The sequence below is a fragment of the Mandrillus leucophaeus genome, unplaced genomic scaffold, assembly GCF_000951045.1.
Source record: "Mandrillus leucophaeus isolate KB7577 unplaced genomic scaffold, Mleu.le_1.0 Scaffold1253, whole genome shotgun sequence".
NCBI classification, from domain to species: domain Eukaryota; kingdom Metazoa; phylum Chordata; class Mammalia; order Primates; family Cercopithecidae; genus Mandrillus; species Mandrillus leucophaeus.
Window position 1 is genome coordinate 375505 of NW_012100910.1, and position 23395 is coordinate 398899.

Here is a 23395-nt window from a genome sequence, read left to right on the forward strand (position 1 = left end):
CCTTGATTTTGTTGTGTGGCTCGCGTTTGGTTGAAAGTAATGTTATGATTATTTATATTTGAAAGCTAAGTATGTTTTAAAGAGATATGTATAAATAACAAGTTGAGAAGGAATGGACTGGGGTGGTTTTATCATGTGTCAACTTTTCAAGGATGTACTGTTTCCCAGGATTCCCTTCCCTGTATATTTCCAGTTAGGGTGAGCCACAAGAAACATTTTCATGTAAGATTTGGAATGCAGAAGTGAAGCAGCAGCTAATTTCTATATATGCTTGAGAGGTTGGAGTAGACACCTTTTGTAGCTAACTCCTATTGTTGCTGCTCATCAGCTGAGTAACCTCACTGATGTGGGAAACACCTAGGCCTGCAACTATTCCCTTTTCCCTTGAATCCTCTTTCAGCTTCTACTACCGAGCCAGTTGTGTGTTGATATCCACGATTCAGGGTGTCAGTCTCTGTAGGACACACATTGCATTCAGGTGAAGGTAGTGAGAACCGTATGTCCTTATGGATTCCAACTTATCTTTATTCTTCCCCGCTTTGCAACTATCTTCCCATCATGATTTCCTGCCCTGTTCTGTTTAGGCTGCAGCATTAAACACAAAGACAATAGTCTTAGACTCCTACAATTGCATTAGATAAAATTCCTGTTGTTCTGACTTTCTCATTGAACTCTGGCTGACACATAGGAATACACTGAACAAAAAAGTTTCAAGATCTTCACACTGCAAGCTACAAAACATTGCAGAGAGGAATTAAAGAAGACCTAAATAAATAAATGGAGAGATATATACCATGTTCATGGATTGGAAGACCCAATACAGTGAAGATGTAAGTTTCTCCAAATTGAAGACATAAGTTTCTTCAGTGTAATTCCAATAAAAGCTCCAGTGTGCTTTCTTTGTAGATATTTTAAAAGATGATTAAAAATATATATATTATACATAAATATTTAAAAATATATAAATATATACAATATACCATATAAATATATTTCTATATATATAAACATATATTTATTTCTATAAAATATATTATATGTATATATAAACATGCAATGGGCTGAAATAGATAAAACAAGTTTGAAAAAGATGGCCAATGTTGGATGACGGTTGGAGACTTACCTTATTTGATTTTAAGGCTTTCTCTAAAGTTACAATAATTGAGACATTTTGATATTAGTGAAAAAATTAGCACACATACTAATGGAACAGAATAAACAATATGTCTGAAATGTAGATGATTTCCAATGGTACTTCTTATTACTTCCATGTTCTGTGAATAAACCTACACGTATGTTATCATTTGATTTTAAGCAAATATATCAAGGAAGTTTAATGGTAAGAAAGTAAATCTTTTAAACATATGGTGTCAGAACAACTGGATATCTGTGTTAAAAAAAGAAAAGGAATCTTAACTCTTCATATCATAAACAAAAATTAACTGAAAATGGGTCATAGTAATAAATATAAAATCCAAATCTATAAAATTTCTAGAAGAAAATACAGGGAAAAAACTCTTTGAGACCTTGGATTAAACAAAAATTTCTTAGGTAGATCACTGAAAATATGAAAGACAAAAGAAAAATTGATAATTTAAGCTATATCAAAAGTTAAAACTTTGCTCTTTGAAATACACCATTAAGAAAATGAAAAAGGGCCAGGTGTAGTGGCTCACACCTGTAATCCTAGCACTTTGGGTGGCCAAGGTGAGAGGATCACTTGAGATCAAGAGTTTGAGATCAGCCTTGGCAACATAGCAAGATCCCATCTCTACAGAATATTAAATAAAAATTAGCCGGGCATAGTGCCTGTATTCCCAGCTACTCAGGAAGCTGAGACTATAAGAACTCACGGTTACAGTGAGCTATGATCATATCACTGCACTCCAGCCTGGGAGGTGGAGCAAGATCATCCCATCTCTTTTAAAATAAAAGGAAAAAAAGAAAATGGAAAGGTAGATGACAGGCTAGGAGAAAATGTTTACAATGTATATATTAGACAAATAACTGATACCCAAAACATACAAAGAATTATTATAATTAAGAATAAAAGAAAAGGCCAGTTAAATAAGACTTTCATATACAACTCAAAAATGGATGATATGCACATTAAAAGATACCTACCATCATTAATCATGAGGTAAAGGTAATTTAAAACAGTATTGAAATACAGCTACACACCCAATTGAATGACTAAAACTTAAAAACTCTTTCTATCAAGTGTTGGTAAAGATATGGACCAACTGGAAATCTCATGCACTGCTGGTGGGAACATAAAATGAATTTGTCAGGAATGTAAAAATGTTTGGAAACAATTTGAAAGACTCTCAAAAAGTTACCAAACAACTCAGCCATTCCAGTTTTAGGTGATCACCCAAGAAAAACACAAGCATGTGTCCACATAAAACCTGTGCATAAATGCACGTAGCAACTTTGTTATAGGCCAGACTGAAAATAACCCAGATGTCTATCAGCAGTTGGATAGATGCCAAATTATGGTATATCTGTCCAATGGAATACAACTCAGAAATAAAAAGGAACAAAGTATTGATATATACAACTACATTGATGATTTTCTTTCTTTTTTTGTTTTTTGAGACAGGGTCTCCCTTTGTCACCCAGGCTGGAGTGCAGTGGCATGACTGTAGCTCACTGAAGCCTTGAACTGGGCTCAAGTGATCCTCCCACCTAGCCTCCTGAGAAGCTAGGACTACAGATGCATGGCACCATACCAGCTAATTTTTAAGTTTTTTGTATAGACAGTGTCTTGTTACATTGTTTGGGTTGGTCTCAAACTCCAGGCCTCAAGTGACCCTCCCGTCTTGGCCTTGCAAAATGCTGGGATTAAAGGATTTTCAAACTCATTATCTTAAGCAAAGAAAGCCAGTACAAAAATTATTCTATTTAAACAAAATTCTAGGACATGCAAACTAATCTTTAGTAATAGTAAACAGGTCACTGGTTCCTGGGTCAGTGGTATAGAGAGGAATAAGTCGAAAAGAGACTGGAGGAAATTGTGTAGGTGATGAAAATGTTCATTATGTTGATTGTAGTGATGATTTCAAGGGTGTATACATATGTCAAAACTCACCAAATTGTACATTTTAAATATGTAAAATGTATTGCACTTCAGTGTACCACAACAAAGCTGTAAAAACAAAATAAAACAAAACAAAAGCTTTACCTGAAGAAGTTAACACTGACCTAGCATAATTTCTGATGCTTGACAGGTATCAGAAATGTTTATATTTGTATTAAACATATCCATTAGTTTTTACTCTTTCTTCTGACAGCATTTCCCGCTTCCTTTGGTTATTCATTTCCTCCTATTCCAATTACGGAGACAGAGAGGTGTGACTCAGGCCATGCTGGTCGTGTTACTCTCCCTGCCATGGAGGTAGGCATGTAACCCAAGCCAAGCTGCTCTGTGTTCTTTCTCAAGGTTAAAATAGAGCTGGTGGAGAAGACTGTTTCTGTTGTTTGTACCCTCAGCATATAAGCACAGGGCCACTGGAAGCCTTGTTTCCCTACGCTGTGGAGGATGTCTGTCAGCACTTAGAGTAGAACTGGTGTGTAAAAAGGAGTGAAGGACGGGACAGAGGGAAGAAGGTGGGGAGGAAAGGAGAGAGGAAGAAAGGTGGTTGAAGAAGGAAGAAAGGCAGGAAGGGAGGAAAGGAGAGAGGAAAGAAGGAAGGAAAAATAGAGAGAGGGAGGAAGGAGGAGCAATACTTGGATGTTGTTGCCCTTGAGGCCAGTGTCACCTCTGCCCTTTCTGCAGTATAGATTATCTGAGCTGATAAACTTCCCTCTGGCTTGAGATGATTCACATTTCTCTCATTTCTAACAGAAAAAGTCTCATCTATAACACACAATACTATTTAGGGCCACTGTTTTAGCTGAGGCTAGAGATGTGTATTATTCTCTTTACCTGCTGTGTTCTTACAGCTTATAAAGCAGTTCTTTGTGGTCTACATTTGGTACATAAAAGATGAGATCCATTAGGATGCATTTCTTTGAGGACTTTTCTCTCTTTTCTTACCAACGGTAGTTTTTTCTTAAAATTTCTTTGCCTTGTTGGATGTGAGTTGTATTTTCTACGGGCAGTTTCAGTCTCAGGTGGGTAATAGAGATGGAAGTTTAAAATGAATGAGTTAGCGGCCGGGCACGGTGGCTCATGCCTATAGTCCCGGCACTTTGGGAAGCTGAGGCGGGCAGATCACGAGGTCAGGAGATTGAGACCATCCTGGCTAACATGGTGAAACCCCGTCTCTACTGAAAATGCAAGCAATTAGCCGGGCATGGTGGCAGGCTCCTGTAGTCTCAGCTACCGGGGAGGCTGAGCCAAAAGAATGGCGTGAACCCGGGAGGCTGAGCTTGCAGTGAGCCGAGATCGCGCCACTGCCAGTCCAACCTGGGCGACAGAATGAGACTCTGTCTCACAAAAAAAAAAAAAAAAAAAAAAAAAAAAAAAAAAATGAGTTAGCTGTTAGCTAGAGAGAGATGGTGGTAGTAAATCAGAATGTTTTCCTAATTTTTTCTTCCCAGCCATACTGTAGTGTGGGGTGTGACCCATGATTCTGTTTTTTGAGTCTTATTACAGCAATAATAGTAAAATTTTGCCCTAGACCCTGGCGTATTGTGTGCCAGCCTTAGTTTACATTGTAGATATGTGCTTTTATGTATTTTTTGTGTATTGTCTAGGGATATTAATGGAAATCTGGGAAAAGGTGAATCAAGTGGTGCTCAGACCTTTCCATATTAAGTGGGAAGCTTAACTTAGTCTTTTAACATATGAGCTATTCCCTGTTTCCCTCAGACTTGTAAGTCTGGACATATTTATAGACTTCTGCTGGTGTTTCTCTGTTAGGGAAACCCAAAGGTGTGAACAGATAGTCAGCCCAATATCCCCCAAGGTAGAATATACTTGGTCTATTATCATTACAAAGTTGCTTCCAACAGGTGAGGGCAGAGGGTACAGAAAGGACGACTATCTCAAGAGTCTCTGGAAAACAGAGGTCAATGGAAGTCACTCCCAAATTAAACTCAGAGGGTGCCTCCATGCAGAATCTCTTTCCTGGCTAGCGCCCTCCCATGACAGATGTTAGTTAGGGAGGCAAGTGATAATCGGAGAGGCTAAGAAGGTCTGAGAAAAGTCATGCAAGAGGTAACTTGCACCTGGATTATTTGTTTTAGGGGCTTAGCATATTTTTTTTCCCAAGAGTTCCCAGCTTTATAATTTGATCCTAGCTACAAGAGAATTTTTATCTGAATTTAGAATTATTAAAAGAACATTGATTAAGTTCTATAATACACTTACCCAAAAGGAGCAAATAGATTTAGTGAGAGGCAAGAAAACCCTACAGATGGTGCTTACAGAACTCAGGTGGGCACAACACACAGGGCAACCTGACTCTAAAAAACCTACCTGCTGACCCTGCCACCCACAGGGCTCCGAGAATTGCATTGAATTCCACCCATCTTCGTAAAACTCATAAAGAAGAAAATTATATACAGTGTGTAATCAGAATATTTGTTACAAATACTAAAATATTTCTTTCATTATGATCTGTCGTGAAGTCTGTTTTTCACAACGGACACTTAGTTAATTACTCTGATGCTGGATGCTAGCTAGCTTTGTCTTGATAGCATTAGAGATCTCTTGCAAATTTATGCTCAGAGAACTTATCTTTGAAAAATGAATTTCTAAATGAACAATATTTTTACCTGTTAAATTTAGGATGTGAAAGAATACACAGCAAACTTTTCTTCTATGTTAATCCTCCTATTTTCATATGCTTTCAAATAGATTGGGAGAATATGACATATACTTAGTAATAATCTATGTATAACTTTTTAAAATGTTAAACTGATGTACATAAAATACATTAAGCAGCAATTAAATTCTGGTCAGCATGCTGGAAACCTTCTTCACAGACTCTAAAATAGTTATAGGTACATTTACTAGGGAATTTTGAATATAAATTTTAATTGGTTTAGTAATGTTTCTAGTCACTATTTATTATGTGATTTAAAAATTATGCTGTACCTTGCTGATGTTTTTACAAAGCTGTTGTTAATATGATTTATTTATAAGAGAAAGTGAGAAAACTATACTGCTTCTCCTTATGATCCAGTCATAAATCTTTACCATTTTGCAGTAAAACACATTTGCAATAATGCTGATATATTTTCTATTGCATTGGATTCTCTTGGGCGTTAGCCCCGCATGTCTTTAAGATTGTGATATATGTTCCTAAATGAACCAGATGTTGTTCAGACTCTGAAATGAAAGATCTCATTAAAATGTGTGTGTATATGTGTGTGTACTTGTGTGTGTGTGTGTTCTTATCTTGAGGTATTTATTTTTTCAAATATTTTAAATGCCAATGACTTTCAATTATTTATTTACTTATTCATTTAATCAATAGAGTTTGCTGAGAGAGAGTACTGGACACAATGACTGAGAAAATTTGACTATGTCTGGGGACTAGTCCAATAAGGTTATAGATATATGATATTTCCTCTCAGACTTGTCCTCACATTCTTTCAAACATTCAACAACATATATTACGGACTCTCTTGAATCTGTTTGCCAAAACTTGTGAAAATGATGCAAGGATACTCCCTGTCCTCAGAGTTAATAAGTTCATTATGTGGGGAAAACATAACAGCATATTGAAAGAAAGCATACATTCACATGAAAAAGAATTCAAGTGGATTTACTAAGACTATTTTTACCTAAAATTATTTTACATAGAAATACACATTCATAGAACTTCAGCATTACTCATTGTTGGCCCTAGCTTCTTGTAGATATTTGAGGCATATGCAGATGCTTGTAACAATGAACCATAGCTTGGACTAAAAATACGTTCGTATATACTCATTTCCTTCATAGGGTGCATGTCATTTAAGTACTAGAAAATGCAAAACCAGGTCAGGCAGGTAAGGAGGAAACACAGAACCTTAAAGATCAGAGGGTTATAAGCACAAGAGCAACATTATCCTGACCATGACCTGACCTGCATTTTAACAGAGTCACTCTGAATTGGGTCCCCCTCATTCTTCCTCTTAGTCAATTTGGGCTGCCGTAACAAAAATATCGTAGACTGAGTGGCTTAAAAAAAAAACATTTATTTCTTACAGATCTGGAGGCTGGAAGTCTGAAATCAGGGTGCCAGAATTGTCAGACACCTTGATACTAGAGAAAACTCTAGTATCATTCTCTTATAAGGACACTAATGGCCAGGTGTGGTGGCTCACATGTGCAATCTTAGCACTTGAGGAGGCCAAGGAGAGAGGATCCTTTCAGGCCAGGAGTTCAAGACCAGCCTGGCGACATAGCACGTCTCCATCTCTACAAAGAATTAGCCAGGTGTGGTGGCACACACCTGCAGTCCTAGCTATTCGAGAGGCTGAGGTGGGAGAATTGCTCAAGCCCAGGAGTTCAAGGCTGCAATGAGCTGTGATAGAGCCACTGTACTGCAGGATGGGCAACAAGAATGAGACCCAGTCTCCCCCCCACAAAAAAAAAAAAAACAAAAAAACATTAATGACCTCCTTATAGGGCTCTACCCTTGTGACCTCATCTAAACCTAATCACCTTCCAGATGCCCTACATCCTTCTACCATCCCATCGAGGGTTAGAATATCAACATGCAAATTTGGGGGAATACAAATATTCAATTCATAATTCCCTTTTTTAAAATTACAGTATATTACTATTTCAAAGTTATTCTTTTGATAATTTGATTCCTCTTCTGGAAAACACTGTTATCACCTTCTAGCACATATGAACACATTAAATGATTTAACTTTTCCTGTTCCTCGCACATCAGTGAGTGTATTGTAACTGCATCAGACTCATCTGGTTGGTTATTTTTTTTGTGTATGTGGGAGATAGGGTCTCACTTCGTCCCCCAGACTGGAGTGCAGTGGTGTGATCTTGGCTCACTGAAACCTCCACCTCCCAGGCTCAAGCAATTCTCATACCTCAACCTCCGGAGTAGCTGAGATTGCAGGCCTGTGCCACTGCACCTGGCTAATTTTTGTATTTTTAGCAGAGACAGGGTTTCACCATGTTGCCCAGACTTGTCTCAGTCTCCTGACCTCAAGTGATCCACACATCTCATGCTCCCAAAGTGCTGGGATTACAGGCATGAGCCACCATGACTGGCGTTTGTTCAACTTTTATGTAATAAAGTTGTGAATTGTTTTTCAGTTGCCATAAACTCCTGGGTTGAAGGTCATATAATCTGAGCATGCCCAGATGAACCAAGTGTGCAACCATAGCAGGAACTTAAGTGCTCAGGCTGAGGAGCAGAGACTGAATTAAGAAGTAAACAGCACATGGTAGGATCCAGGATCTAATCAGTTCAAGCCTTGGCATCACCCCTGGGCAGAATCTAAAGGATGCTGGTAGGATCCTCCTAGCATCACTTCATTGCAAGAGCCAATCAGATCATTTCTCATAACACTATGCTTATAAAACCCTACCCAAAGCCCAGCCTGGGGAGACAGACTCGACCATTGCCTCTTCTCTCCATGTGAGTCAATTCACAATAAAGCTTTTCTTTTCTCAAAAGCTGGTCACGTGGTACTGGCCTCCATGCACATCAGGCAGTGAGTATATTGATTGGTCTATAGCAGTATCAATACTTTATCACTGGAGTAATATTCAGGATCATGAATTTATCTGATATACAGATTTTTTTCTCAATGAATATTTTAGTATTTATATATTGTTCTGGAATGTCAGATTAAAAGTTTAGCTTTTGAGATTCCCTGATATGGTTGTTCAAAATCACTTTTCAAAAAATTAAGCCAATAAAACATTTCAGTTTAGTATCATGCATTAAATTTTTTGTGACATTCTGCATATGCTCAATGAAATAAAATTGTAATTTATCTCTAGTCACAAGTTGTCTTTATGAGACATTCTTGCACATGTGACATTACTACTGAATCAGTCATCAGAATTTGGGCTTCAATAAAAGTGAGTTTGTGGTCCTTCGTGGTAGGGATTAGAAAATAGGAAACCTGAAGTTGGAAACAGGATAAGGAATGACAGAGAAGAAGTGGGGTTTTCAAAACAAAAAGGGAGAAAAAGTAAGGAAAGATATAAAGAGCATTTACCTCCTCCTTGAAATTTCCTCCGTTCTCTTTGTCCTGTCATTTCTGTGGATTATTTCTCCCTGGCCTGAGTTTTTTTTTTTTTTTTTCCAATAGCTTTATTGAGAAATAATTCACCCACCATACAATTCATTTGCTTAAATTGTATAATTCACTGGCTTTTGATATAGTCACAGAGTTGTGTTGCCTGATTCTAAGCACTACCTGAGTCTGCCCAAATTCACCATTCCTTCTTCCTACCCATCCCTGTCCTCAACTCAGCTTCTCCAAACCTGTGCCAACTCTGTTCCTTCTTTCATAAGTAGATCAGATGATGGCATTGTCCACACTGTTCAATCTACCTAGCAAGCCCAGGTTAAATAAATGTCATGTTTCTCTTCTCACTCAGTGTGACAAATCTAGTAGATGCTACCTTTGAAATGTCTCTCGAATCTTTTCCTGCCCAAACGCACCCATTTCCAAGCTTTGTTTCAGTCCTCCTGAGTTCTCAGTTAGATTGTTAGAAAGACCTCAAATGATTTCCTGCCAGCCAACCCTTCCTCATTTTGATCTACTCTTCTCCTGGCCCCACCAAATCCAAGTCTGGTCTTCTCTCTTCCTAAATCTTTGCCATCTTCCAGTGACTGTAAGGTAAATCAGATTCTTGGGCTGCCTATCCAGATCCTTCTCCATCTGGCTCCATTCTGCATTTTCTATCTCATTTCCTACTCCTTTCCTTGTCACACTTCCTAAAAATTCCAACCACTTTGTTCCAAAACAGTAGATCTGAGTGTATTTCTTCATGTGGGAACATAATTTTCTTTGTACCAAGATTATCCCTTTTCTCTTTTCTCTGTCTGGGGAATTTTTCCACATCTTTCAAATACCAAAGATGATATCAGCTTGGTGAAACCTTTCCTGAATGCCAAAGATCTTGTTTCCAGATCTTTTAAGCTGCCACTGTACTATGTACAAACTTCTGTTTCTATATGGACATTATAGTGCAGTAATTTGTTCCATATGTATTTCAATTTCTGGGGAAAGTTCTTCAAGACCAGGGACTTTCCTGTGTAACTCAGTGCCTGTGTCATTCCCAATTCATAGTGGGAGGCAGGTATAATTGCTGAGTGGATGAAAGCCAGAATCCTATCCAAGTACATCTTCACTACAGGCAACATCACATTTATTAGCAACTGGCTGAGTAACCTCTTTGGGACTGATCTGCTTTGGGATTTTCAACTCTGTGTTGGTTTCTCTTCTTTCCCATTTCAGTATTTAAAAATAGTCCTCCCAATAAGCAGAAAGCAAGGCATCTGGTCTCTTTTAGACTAAGGCAATTCAGTCCTAGCTGGGTAGGGAATGAGAACTGTGAGCCTTCTTTGGGCCCTAAGTCCCACAGAGTTTAGCTATAGATTCAGCCAGAGAGGTCAGTGAGAAGGAAGGAGTGGGGAAAAGGAAACGCTGGAAAAGAAGACTAAATGTAACAGAACTTTTAGTAAATTTATTGAAGGTTTGGAAAGAGGAGAGATGAAGAGAGGGAATAGTGATATACTGTGAATGTGACATTCAATTTTGAGCATAATTATATTTTTAAAGAAAACTATTTCTCAGTAAATGCTTATAATATACCAACCAGATGGTATTTTTTGCTTTTAAAGATTTTTAACCTTTAAATTCATGCTGGATTGATGAGGAGTTATTTAAATTTTAATAATCCAGATTTACAACAGAAAATTATTGTCAGTATAGGTTGGAGTATCTGCCTACCCAAGTACATTTCTGGGGGAAGGTCCCTTCCCCTCACCCAACCCCTTCCAACCCAGGTGGTGTGTTTTTAACCACATGATCCTGCCTTAATTGTTTTCCCACATGTCCTTGGATGGAAATTCACAAGAACCCCAAGTTCAGCCAATCCATAATCACTGACTATAGCTCTGGTTTAAAATAATAATAAAAAAAGAAAGTTGGAGCAATCAGACTTTGAGTCCTTTGAAGTAAGCCACTCAGAAGGAAATTTCCAATAACTTATACAGGGAATTGAATGACGCAGCCATCATGGGACACATTCAAGCAGAAGTGATGAAGAAATGGGTCCATTTGAAGAAAGGCATGGTGCCCATAAAGGAGCAGAAGCTAATGCACGTTGTCTAAGGGAGGGAAGAATAGCTTTGGGTCTGACCAGGGCTCCATTGCAGCCATTTTGTGTACATTCTTGCAATAACCTCACCCCAATGTTCTTTCCTTGAGCTAATCCCTGCTCCTTGCAACACAAAAGGCCATGCTGAAATATCAATATTCTGGTATGTTTTCTGTTTTTTAACTTTGATAGACTAAACAAGAAGCATTTTCTCCAAATCCAATCTCCTTTGAAAAATATTTTTACAGAACTCCCGTGTCACCCAAACACCTATTTTGTGGCCTTCTATTGTGTATCAAGTTGTGTGCTAGTGAGTGGACAAGTGTCATCTACTTTTGCGCATGCTTGTGTATTCTTAAATTAAAATGCGTATCTTTCTGTAGATTTCAGCAGCAATTGCAAGCCAATCTTTCTTAATGATCTTTTGCAGAATCTATGTATTTTATCTAACTTTTAAATTTAATAGGTATGGTCATTATGTAATTCTCATATCTTTTTAACTCTGATATTTCTGTGCTGTATTGCCTTTTTTATTGTTAAAATATTTATGTGTAAATGCACTTACATGTATACATGCGTGCGCGCGCGCGCGTGTGTGTGTATATGTCATCTATTTTTCTCTAGATCAGTTTCAGCAGCAATTTTGTCTATTTTATTATTTCCTTTTCAAGTAACCAGTTTTTGGCCATGTTGATTTCAATTATGTTATAGTTTCTCTCTTTAATTTCTGCTCTTTTAAAAAATCATGTCATTACTTTCATTTTCTTTGAATCCATTCTTTTTGTTTTTCTCTAACGTCTTAACCTTGACAGTGAGCTCATTAAATTTTAGCCTTTCTTCTTTTTTAAGAGTTTAAAGCTATTTATTTCTTTAAGTGCTGTTGAAACTATATTCTACAAGTTTCAATATATATAATTTTCATTCAGTTCTAGGTATTTTCTAATTCTCCTTACTATGTATTCTTTAATAAATGTATTATGTAAAAGTATAATTTAAATTTTCCAAGCATATTTCTAATGTGTTTTTTAATTGTTCCTTCATTTTGTTATAGACACTACTATTACCCATATGATATTGGGTGTGGTCAAACATTTATGAATCTCCATGTATATGTGTTTAACAAGGATATGTATTTTCTCAAAAAGTTGGGTAAAGCTTACTAATTATATCTATTAAATAAAACATTTTTTCTAGCTTGTAAACTATTGGAGAATGTTTATTCTTTGAAGTTATAAGAGTCCTGTCATCTGTAAACTCTTTTCACTTCTCATAGTTGTGTTTCTCTATATGTTTTCCTGGCGTAACTAAATCAGAATACCCAGGGTGCTTCATAGATAGGCAAATAGATGGGAACTCCCCTCCCGCCACATTGAGATTCTGATTGGATAGGTCTAAGATTCTTGGACCAGGAATCTGCATTTTAAGACAATTTGTAAAGTTTGAGAATCAATGTAATAAACTAGTCCACTGGACTAGGTTATGTAATATTGTTAAACCCTAATGTTTTTCATGTTTAATCAGAAAATCTTTTTTGTTTATCAAATAGGTAAGATTTTGTTCCTCAAAGAATACTTTCTTAGATATATTAAAGATGTTTAAAGACAGTGATAATTATCAAATGAACCAGGAGAATGTAATTTCCTGTGGCATATAACAGGGTCAGAATCTTAACACTTTCAGTATGATTTAGGAGTTATTTCTTTTAGTTCAATGGAATTTTTTCTTTCTAACTGAAAGTGTCTTATTTTAAAATAGCGACAAACATGCTGATTTAAAAATTTATAATAATTCATTTGAATTCAAATTAATTTTACTCTAGATCGTGGCATTTGGTATTATAATATTCTTTAATAATTTTGTATCCATTGGTCTTACCTCCTTAAATAAAATGCATATTCTTTGAGATTAGGAGCTACATTTTATGTGTATTGATATATCTATTTCATCATGTAGTATGATGTGAGCAGGTATTGTAGATAGCAAATAATGTTTTTATTTTTATTTTATGTTATTTTGTTTTTTTGAAACAGGGTCTCACTCTGTCACCCAGGCTAGATCACAGCTTGCTGCAGCCTCAACCACTCAGGTTCAAGCGATCCTCTCACTCCAGTCCTTTGAGTAGCTGCTACAGGTGTGCACCACCACACCCAGCTAATTTTTGTATTTTTCTGTACAGATGGGGACTCAGTGTGTTGCCCAGGCTGGACTGGAACTCCTGGACTCAAGCTATCTGACCGCCTCGGCCTCCCAAAGTGCTGGGATTACAGGTGTGAGCTGCCACATCTGGCCTTGAATAATGTTTTAAAAAGGATCATTTTCAAAAGTTATGTGTTTTTTCTAAGTATGCATTTTTACATATTTTTTCAGATAAATTAATTTCAGGGTCTTGAAAAACAGTATCTACTTCAAAAGTAATAGGTAAGTAAGCTTTTTTATATCAAAAATAAGTAATAATATATTTTATTACATAATATATAAATAAAGCATTCCAGAAATCATAGCAGACAACAATAGCTAAATAAAATATATATGTGAATAACCTTCTGTACTTTAGAGAGAAAGATTCAAAGTTAGTATGATTTTAAATGAGTATGGCTGTTCAAGAACTATATTTTCTAGGCAACAAGCAATAGATGATGCAGCATTTTATAACAATCATTTAAATACATGAGTGAAAAACAAATCATGCCAGAAAACGATACATAAAATCAAAGAAAGAGTTCTGTCACTCCAGGATGATAATGGTGCTAAGCGAAAATAGATGCCTAGATTCCTATTCAAATGAAATAAAAACAAAGTGAGATATCCACAAATAAGTTAATAAAATATGTATATAACAGCATAGTGTCGTGATGTTTCTTTATTACAAATAAGTTCTTCAAGAATTATTTGTTAGCTTTTTTTATTTTTCAAATACTCTTTTAAAATATTTTTTCTACATTTAATTTATAAGGCAATTTAATTATTTTTATAATTGAGAATAAGCTCTAAAATACTACCACTTTGTGTACATTCATTTTTGTTACAAAGGATTAATAAATACACCTTTGTTAATTACTTATTATTATTTAACTCTTGAGAAATAAACTGCTTATATTTTGGATTCATTAATATAAAACAAACAAAACTCCAGATGGGAGATTATGTGTCAATAGGCAAACAGTAGTTGGAAATAGTAATGTAGAGAGTCTGGTAGTATTTTGTTTTGTCTTTTCTTACTTTTAGTAACTAATCAGAGTTTCATTTAATGCTTAATTTTCCTTTTTTTTCTTGATTTTCCTTTAGGTACACATTTTTAAATTTGTGTTTTCACAATCTCTACTGCTGCAGCATTCGTTTTCATTCTGTGAGATAATTGAAAGAAAAATACAGTAAATGCATTGACATACTGTAATAATAATAACTAACGTTTGTAACTAGTTTAATGTTCAAAGTGTTTCTCCTTTTTTATTCATTTGGTCATAACAACAGATCTTTGAATATTAACCTTCATTTATATTTGAGCAATTGTTCAGAGAGATTTGAGTTCAGACTGGCTTGATAGCAAACAGATCTTCATGTTCCAAGATTTTTGTCCCCATAGTAATATAAGCACATCAAATTCTGACCAGAAAAATACATTTCATAGAACAAAATGCTAATAAGAATACAAAAGCAAGTAAAAGACGAAGCTAAATTAATTACACTTGTGGGACAAGAAAGACCTGCATTTGGAAGTCTGGAAATTGGTCTCACCAAACAATGTGTGAGCAGATCTTGTATCTGTCACGTTGGTTAAATGAACAGCGTTTTGATATGTTCTAAAGCAAGTGGAAAGATTGTGACTAGCTCTCTCAGAGGAGAAAAATCATTCTATGGCTCCCACACTGAAGCAGGCTGCATCACCATGCTCAGCATTCTGAGCTATCCAAGAGTACAGCTCGTTTATTCTGATCCAGTAGTCACTGAAAGGGCTTTAAACACAAAGTTCTTAAGGCCTATTATTTTAAAATACAAGGCTTTTCAATACCAGGTCCGTAATGCTGATATGATTGAGCAGAAGGAGGTTTGTGAGTGTGCTAACCTTGAAGCTTATTAACCTCAGCAGCTTTTACAGATTTGCATAGCAAACTCATGTGCCAATACAATCTTTGCTTTAACTGCAGTAAGTTTATCAGGATATTAAGAAGACACAGAGTATACTATTAAAGAATGAACATCCAATAGTAACAACCCAGAAAACCAGGTTACATTTTGTTTCTCAGTTTGTAAATGAGACGAATAGATTATGCACAATTGCATGCTTGAATCTACTGTTATCGTTTGATTTTACCTAGCAATATTGGACCTGCATAGCAATGGAGTTACAATAAGCTATTTGGAGAACTCTCTAAGTTGTGTCTAAGTTATGAACATAATCAAATCTATATCCAATCAGCCCACGTGGAGATTATTCTCCATTTCCCTGTTCCCTAGAGACAGTTCTGAAATGGGACATTTTAAAAGCACTCTTCTCATAGCTATAGCTGAGCTTTAGCTACAGATAGGTGAACCAAAGAAGCTCCAGAACTAAACAGAGCTGCACAATGTAGCCTGGGAAAGACTAAGTTTGTGAGTTCAAGCTGACATCTGCAGAACATGTTTACAATTTTCCTGTTATAACCTGGCACTAAGGATACATTCTTATATTACAAGCCCCTTTATGTAAATGCCCCTTTAGGTTGAAAGATGTCATTTTGCTAGATATTAGTCACACTTGGCATCCATTTTGAAAATCACATCGTCTTTAAATACATCAAATTCAATATCTGAGAAAAGTAACTGTGGAAAAGAATTGAAAACTTTATTCCCACCACAAAATGCACAGTTTGTAATGGGAAGTTTCATGACTAACTTTACTTTGTCATTATCTACATTAAGTGGGTTTGGAAATGTTATGCAGATATGAAAATAGAGATTAAGCTCTAAGAATGTCTTATAACTAAGAAACTTCTTTCTCTTTATGTAGAAGTATTGAATTGAAAATCAGTGCAATAACAATCATATAAATGAGTTGTGCATTGCAATATGATACTTCAACTTTATCCAAGAGTATTCTTTTAAACTTAATGATGCTTCATAGACCACTAAAAATATTTTCATAAGTGGATTCTTTTTAGCTAAGTATGTACAATAACATTTCTACTCTGAAATCCCTTGAATTTTTTTTTCTGTTATTTGAGTGTAATTTAAGACCTCTCAACTGATTTTCCTTTTCTACTAAACCACTGAAATGAAAACAGAAGAGGATAATTTGCTTAACCTACCAACATTTCTAGTGAATGGCAGTTATTAGCCCAATTAAGCAAACTTGGTAAGCAAGCAAATTAATTTATTACCTATTTTATCCAGTTAAGAAATTCAGATAATTTTTTACATGGCATGACTTGAAGACAAGATAATTTATCACTTCTGTAAGGCAAAATTCATGAATTTGTTTCAAATGAGACATTAAAGACTTGAGCTTAGAGTAAGAATGTTGTGATTTGAAAATTTTCCAAATTCAACTATGCTTGACTCGCTTGCTTAGGGTGAGGAACTTATTACTAGATGCATTCCTGAGGATGTAGGGTACATGATACTCCATCAGAACCTTCCAAGTCCTAAATTACAAATCCAAGTGGGGTTTGGCCAGGGATAGGTGTGTGCATGGGATGGTGTGGGATGTGTGTTGGGGGGTTATTCTGAGTGCAGAGCAACTACCAGCTCTGTTTGGCAACAAGATTGAGTTTGTCTCTCCTACATTTAGCTGAGAGCAAGTTCCTGGTACTATTTCCAGAATGACCTTAGGCAGCAGTCTTGTTTTCTGGAAAGTAGATGGAAGCAGTTCTCTCCCTGTCCATGAGGTAGGTGCCATGAGGTGGGTGCAGCATAACCAATGTGCTTTCTTTTGGCTGTGGCTAAAGGAAGGTTGGGAAACCCCTCTAGGGTTTATAATATAATTATAATATATAATAATAAAACAAAATAAAATAGAAACCTTCTAGACACTAAGTAAAGATAGTAATGACTAAACAATTTAATAACTAAATAATTAGACTGACTGTGGACACTCGCACCTGTAATCTCAGCACTTCGAGAGGCCAAGGCAAGAGGATCACCTGAGCCCAGGAGTTCAAGACCAGCCTGGGCAATATAACGAGACTCCATCCCTTCGAATAGTAATAATAATAGAAAAACATTAGCCAGGTGTGATGGCACATGCCTATAGTACCAGCTCTTCGGGGGCTGAGGCAGGAGGATGGCTTGACCCCAGGAGATTGAGGCTGCAGTGAGCTATGATATAATAGTGCCACTGTACTACAGCTGGGTGACAGAGCGAGTCCCTGTCTCAAAATAAATATTAAATAAATAAAATTCAGTAAAAACCAAATAATTTAGACATCCGGTGAGTTAGTCAGAAGAGGAACCAAAGAACAAGAGGAAAGAAAATATAGAGGATAGTGAAATAGAGAAGAAAACCACAAATTACAGTTTCAGCATGTGCTCCTTATAAACTAAGATTTGATCCTAAATGAAAACTTCATGTCAAGCGAGGAAGTAAGAGGAAGGAGAGAGTCAGAGAACCTGGGAGAATGGTTTGAATGAAATATCTCATTTATGTCCCTTCATGTCCTCCCCCTTCCAATATGTCTCTTAAATTCAAATGGAATTGAACATTTCCTCAATTTTTTTTCCCCAGAATTAAGTATTTTTTAAATGGTGGAATAAGAAGTTGCTAAGGTCTTGGGTTCATCACTTGAAGATCTAAGAACATGCTTCTTTTGTCTTGTTTTCCTTTGTTTTTAGATTTCCCCACAGACAGTTTCATTTTTGACTTGGGATTATACACAAAGAAGTGCAAAATCTTATAGTAAGAGTTCTTCTAGTAATCTTTACAGCTCAGTGGAAAATAGGGAATTGTAGAAACCGATGAGGAGAGAAGTGCAGATTTAAGCTCTCTCCAGTAACTTGGCTACTGTTTTTATAGACCAAGCTATGAAGAGACATTTAGAGAAAGCAGCCCAATAAAGGACCAGTCTAGGAATTTTTCATAGTTCCCAAATAGATGGAAAACCTGGATGAACTGTGGTTTCCTGTCTTCCCTGTGTCAAAAATTGAATCCACAAACAAGCAGGTATTTCTGACCTATAGAAGATGTTATGAACTTAAGGTGGACCCTGCCTCAGCCAAAGTGGGTGTCACACGTCCAGCACTTACACTTGTAGGGGAAATTCGCTACCACCAGAACTCACCCTGGTCACTACTGGGAAAAGTGCTTACCTGGGTTGACTAAGAAATTCAGTAAGCAGGGCCACCAGAAATTACTAAAAGCTGAGCTGTGGGATTGGTGGTGATTGTAGGGGTGTGAGCAGAGAGTCAGGCCCATCCTGCGGCAGTGAGAGGTGATGAGAGGTGAAGCTAGGATTACAGCTGAGCAAGGTAGAGGGACATCTCAAGTGAACAGAACATGCAGAATATCTCCCGCTTTTGTGATGAAAGGCAGAAGCTTTGGCACTTTTCCACCTGGGACAGTGGTCCAGATGAAAGTATTTGACACAGAGGGCGTTTTGGGAAAGCATATTGTGTCACGCAACAGGATCAGTCCCGTGATCAGAGCCAGAGACTGTGATGAGCAGGGTTGCTTTCCTTTTGAGGCCCAGATCTTTTGAAAAGCCTAATGACAGCCACAAACCCTCTCTCAAGAAAAATGTACACGCATGCAACCAATTTCAAAGGATTCACATGTCGCTTGATTTCTAATCCTGCCTCCAGGTAAGACACACCTTCTGTGAGAGGTGGGTGGTTCTGTAGAGGTTGGCTAGTTTATTTTATGGGAGAGGAAATAGAGCCCATGCAAACTGGTGCAGCAGAATCATGACAGGAAGGTGGGGGAGATGCTAGTGTTGAAGGTGCACTTGTCCCTTACCAAGGAGGCAATGGGGATGCCTTTCCGTGCTTGTTTGAGTGGGGAGAAACATGATAGAAGCACTTTCTGGGGAGCCTTCACAAGAGCAGAGTTTGGAGTCCACATTATGCATCTTCCCCTCATTTCCTTAGATGGTTCCTGACTTCACAGACCCCCAGTTGTAAGGCCCAGGGATTGTGATGGGAAACTGGCAGCACATACTGGCTTACTCAACCTCTCTGCCTCACTATGGCGGATCTCACCAATCCATTGTGATCCATGGCTCACCATCCTGACCAACTAGTCCTCCAGGAAGACTTCCACAGGAATTTAATTTATCATGCAGGATGAAACCATCTTGCCTTCCTTGGATTATGCAATGAAAATGGGACCGTTACCGACCCTCAACTCTTTATATAGGACATTCTTGACTACAGCTTTCCCAAGGACAGTGTGAGGGGATGAATCCATCCTAATGTATCTTTCCCTCTGGAAAAACATTACTTCGTTTCTGTGTGTCTTAATCATTCCATCTCTAGAAATATGCAATGACCCATCTGATGATTTTGGAAGGAGAATCTGAGCACATTAGCCCAGGCACTTCCATTTAGGATGAGTTGCCTATAAGGAATAAGCATTCCCAGGACTTCCCATACAGGGACAGACTTTGTGAGGGAGAGAATAATAGGAAGGCCAGACCTTCTCCGTTCCCAACCTGTGCCTTGTCACCAGCTGCTCTGGATGACATCTTAGGCTTAGTATCAAGAAGCACATTTGCCTGTGGATATAAGCCACATGATAACACTTGTGCCTTAGTCTTCATCTCCCTAATTTCATTGTCTTAATTCTCAATTGTTCAGATCCTCAGTAGAGGTCACAGTGGTGATGGTTACTGTGCTACCTCAAAAATCCCAACAGAGAGTATGAACTATAGAGAATAACACAGAGCATTCAGGGTAGCTGTTCTGTTCCACCAATAAGTGTAATTTAACTGAATAGTCCAGAATCCTAGAACTGGACAGGCTCTTCTTGGTAACAGACTGTTATTCAGGGAATAAACCATTGATGACAGCTTTTTCTGGGCAGAGGTAACAAATTGTCACCATAGTCTCAAGATTCTCTAGCCTTATCCTATTTTCCCCTTCCCAAAGTGCCAATCAATCCCAGAATAGCTACTTATTATACACTCAGAACGAAGACTCATAAATTTGATGAAAATGAAAATTACACATTTAAGTTGTCAACATATCAAATCTATTTATCTCATTAGTTTAATGAACAAATTCAAATATTCTTCAGTAATTCCAGATATACATGAATTATAATATTTAAAAAACACACATTTAATTTTATTTTTTAGGGAAGACTGCTGAAGACTACCTTACTGTGTTTACCATCCCCAAAATAAATAGGTTTAGATGAGCAAATTATACATACATATATATATGTGTGTATATATATATTTTTTCTTTTTTTTCACATAATGACGTTCTTTTTCTTTTTATTGAGATGGAGTCTCACTCTTGTTGCCCAGGCTGCAGTGCAATGGTGCAATCTTGGCTCACTGCAACCTCTGCCTCTTGGTTTCAAGTGATTCTCCTGCCTCAGCCTCCTGAGTAGCTGGGATTACAGGTGCCTGCTACCACGCCCAGCTAATTTTTTTGGATTTTTAGTAGATACGGGGTTTCCCCATGTTGGCCAGACTGGTCTTGAACTCCCGACCCCGGTGATCCACCCACCTCGGCCTCCCAAAATGCTGCAATTACAGGCATAAGCCACTGCGCCTGGCCCATGTAATGATTCTAATCTATCTTGACAGCTAATGCTAAGGTGAGCCTGACTTACTGAAATACTAAGCCAACCTTTTATATAAGCAACAATGAATTTAAATTTTTTTTTTTAGATTTTTAAATTTATATGATTCTATATTGCTCTTCTTTTTAGAATAAATGGATTTCCTGTCCTCATGTAACTAATATTCTTGACTGAAAAATATTTTGTTTAATTGCTAAAGCCATATATTGCAGGCAAAATTACAACTTTCATATGAGTGAATATATTCTTTAATCTTATATCTAAGAACTTGCAAATGGTAATCTCATTGATCACACTTAATTAAACTTGCACCTGCCTCTTATGCAGACAAACATTGAGCTGAAAGGGATGAGACCGCACAGTAAAGACTCAGAGAGTGCTCTAATCAGCAACTGTTGAAGTTGAATATTCTTGTGTATTGCATGTTATACTGAGAAAAGACAGGGCATGTTAAAAAAAAAAAACTGTTTCTTTAAATGTAATAAGAAATACAAAGGAAAAGAGGGGAGGTTTCATTATCCAAATGTTTTTATTCAAATTTGGCATGATCCGTTGACTGTACTGTGTCTCTCTCCTATCAATACTTTGTGCAGTCCTAAACACTCATTTATGGAAAACACTTACCACAGGATTAAAGGGTTGATTTTCCCGCCACTCAAAGGCCCATTTCATCAGTTATAAATGCTCTTCTTCGACATGGAGTATGGCAGTAACCTAGCTAGGCCTGGAGCATTTCAAATACCACAGATTTACCCATTAGAATTAAGTTTAGGTTTATCCTTTTCCATAAGAACTAAAGTAATGGAAAATTATTTGGCAACTGTTCTATATGCTGTTATATGAGTCCTACAGAGATGACTGTATTTTCTTATCTTCTTCTACACACAGGTACATACTTAAAATCAAGAAGGCGGTGCATGGTATTAGAAGAGATACAAAATATAGGTAACTACACCTCAACTGTTAAATATGTGCTTGGGAAACTTCTGTACACCTGGACAAGAGTTTCTTTAGCCCTGACCTGTAGTTTCTGTAGTCACAGCTTTCAGTCCTGTATGCACCAGCAGCTCAGTACCATTGGGATGATGTCTCCTCCTGTTCACCACTTCTCAGCCCCTGTGGCATTCCCCTGATTCATCCTAAGAGCATGGCTAGGCTGGAGTGTAATTCCTCTGACCACATTCTTGAAAAGTGCCATTGTTTCAACAGTTCTTTGAAGTGGTGTACTGAAAGGCTATGTGATATGATTTGGATCTGTTGTCCCCACCCAAATCTCATGTTGAATTGTAATCCCCAGTGTTGGAGGTGGGGCCTGGTGGGAGGTGATTGGACATGGGGGTGGATCCTTCGTGAATGGTTTAGCACCATTCCCTCAGTGCTGTCTCGTGATGGAGTTCTCATGAGATCTGGTTGTTTAAAAGTGTGTAGCATCTCCCTGCTCTCTCTCTTGCTCTTACTCTAGCCATGCGAGACATGCCTGCTTCCCCTCTGCCTTCTGCCATGATTGAAAGTTTTCTGAGGCCTCCCCAGAAGCAGAAGTTACTATGCTTCCTGAAGAGCAGCCCGCAGAACCATGAGCCAATTAAACCTCTTTTCTTTATAAATTACCCAGTCTTAGGTATTTCCTTCTAGGAATGTGAGAACAGACGAACACACTGTGATAACAAATAACACTGGAGGAGGCACTGTGAAGCAACAGGGTAAGACATTTAGGAAAGCTTTGCAACTGCTTTATGTCTGACCTGCTTCCCATTTCCCAGTGTGTTAGAAGCTTGCTCCCTGTGCTGAGAACACACCCATTGTCCATGATACAATTTACCAGGGATGGCCCCTGCCAGAAAGAGCCTCCTATGCTTATAAGATAGACTAGATACTTTATTTAATTTTTCTTGGTATAGGCACTCACCAAAGGCCTGTGATGTAAATGCAAACTTCTTTGCCTACAGGAGGAAGGAGAAAGTGAGAAAAACCAAGTAAGCCTTCTGTATCATCTTTCTAGGCAAGTGAAAGAATTCCTCCTGGGATCAAAAAATGATGGTAGAACCCAGCCAAAGGAGGGGAAAATATTGCAAGGAGTGAAGGGAATAGGAGGAGAAAACCGCACAAAAGGTGCACTCCTTTTGCTCTTCCCAGGAGTCTGTATCAGGACCTTCTAAAGAAGGATGTGTTCTTTCACCAGCGAGGAGCACATCCAGGCCCTGGGAGAAAATGTTGTCATCCATGGGCAGGCACCTGAAATCCGATGTGGAATGAGAAAAGACGCCTGAAAAGACTCTCCATAACCACACCTTAGTCAGGCTCCTCAAAGTCTTTTTTTTTTTTTTTTTTTTTTTGGCTCCCTCCTTAGGCCTTGTCCTCAGGAGCAAGATTCCTGCTAAGTCCGTTTAGTGAGAATGCTCCACCCCTGGTATCTGATCAAATTCCCC